This window comes from Octodon degus, unplaced genomic scaffold (genome assembly GCF_000260255.1).
Source record: "Octodon degus isolate 3935 unplaced genomic scaffold, OctDeg1.0 scaffold00064, whole genome shotgun sequence".
Taxonomy (NCBI): domain Eukaryota; kingdom Metazoa; phylum Chordata; class Mammalia; order Rodentia; family Octodontidae; genus Octodon; species Octodon degus.
The window spans coordinates 8,210,549-8,212,337 of NW_004524640.1; positions in this window are offsets into that span (position 1 = coordinate 8,210,549).

Consider the following 1,789-nt stretch of genomic DNA (forward strand, 5'->3'; position numbering starts at 1 on the left):
CAAAAATAATAGATGAAACATTAATAGTGGTACCCATTTAAGCACAATTACCACTGTCATTATTAGCTTCCTCATTAGAGAGGGCAATGTTCTGCCTCTGAGTTTGCAGAAGAAGCCTCATAGATTTTCTGAACAAGCCAGTCTAAAGCACAGGAAGGAAATTCTGAATGTATATGCCTTGAACATACCTCATTTTCTCTTTTCACCTGTGGTCCAATTCCCCATACGTAGGAGTCTTACCTTTTAGTGAAAATATTTGAAAATTTTCTTATAAAGGTCCGGGTAGTAAATATTTGAAGCTATAGGGCCATCAGCCCCTCTCACAGCTAAATCACCCTCCCCTTGTAACATTAGAGGAGCCACAGATAATATGTTAATTAATGATTATGGCTGTATTCCAGCAAAACTTTATTCATGGATGAGGACATTTGAATGTCATATAATTTTATGTCTGACAAAATACTATCCTTCATTTGATTTTTTTCAGCCATTCAAAATGTAAAAGTCATTCTTGGCTCATAATTTGGCCAACTGTAAAGTTTTCTAACTTAGCTTGAAGTTGAGAAATCTGGACTCTCCAGCTCAAGAGTAGGTCACCAAAAGGAAAACTAATGTGGTGTCCTGGGAACTAGTTTCTCCATTTGTGAAATAAGTGCTTGGTTTGGGTGCTTGTTGTAAGGTTGAGTGATTTTTTTTAATCTCAAATAACTTGTTCCAGTACTCTATCTGGAGGCCACAACCACCATCTGTTCTCATTTTCCTCCTTCATCTTAACCTCACTATCAAAGGACTAATTAGAAGTAGGGCAAGTACCCCAGTCAGCTCAGGAGCACTGATGACTTATAGATTGCAGTACGGGAGACAATATCTTCATTCCTGTCTCAGCTGAAACAGGAAAGATTTCTTCCTCTGCTTTCTGGAGCACCCATTCTCTTGAGAGCTTCTGAATATTCATTCAACAAACCTACCCATAGAGAACTAATCCCTGGAGAGAATCCACAGAATTCAGAGGCAAATAACATTGCTGAGGGATACAGGACACATTTCTTCCAATGCTCATCTTCATTATTAAGATACTGAAGCAGGAATAAGTTCTCCCAGTGTGCCTCTTTGCTTCTCTATCCCTGCCCTAGCAGGTCTTTCTCCACATTCTCCTTCCTGCCAACACGTACTCTCATGATAAAGACATAATTTGGTAATTCATGTTAAAATAAGAACATTCGCTGAAAATTTGTAGCACTGGAGGAAGCTGAAGGAATTAGGCCTCAATAAGTATGGTAACCAACATTTATTGGTGTTAACTACATACTAAACTCTGTAAGTGGGTATGTGTATGTACACACAGGTGTATTTTGTGTGTTTTTTTCACCCAAAATCCCGATGTTGCAAATGAAGGACTCAAGACTTGAAGAATCTAAGAAACTTGTCCAAGGTCATTATTCAGTAAGTGGCAGAACTGAGATTTAAACCCCAACCTGTGTAATTCCACAGAGCTGCCACTCCACTGTCATATTGTTTCTTGAACTGTAAAATTCAGAGACTCAATAAAAAGAAGAAATGTATTTGGCTGAATAAAAAAAAATAGTGGTACCCATTTAAAAGAATAAGATGAAACGTGCTCAGCTGAGGTGGCTGAGTGCACACTGCTGTCCTCAGTGCTGTTCCCAGGTTACAGATATCAGCATATACAGTTGGTCAAAGTTAACACTTTAAACATTAACTGCTACCTTCAAGAAAGTGATAGAACTTAGTATTACAGTCACCTCTGCTGTCCTGTGCATGTACATGC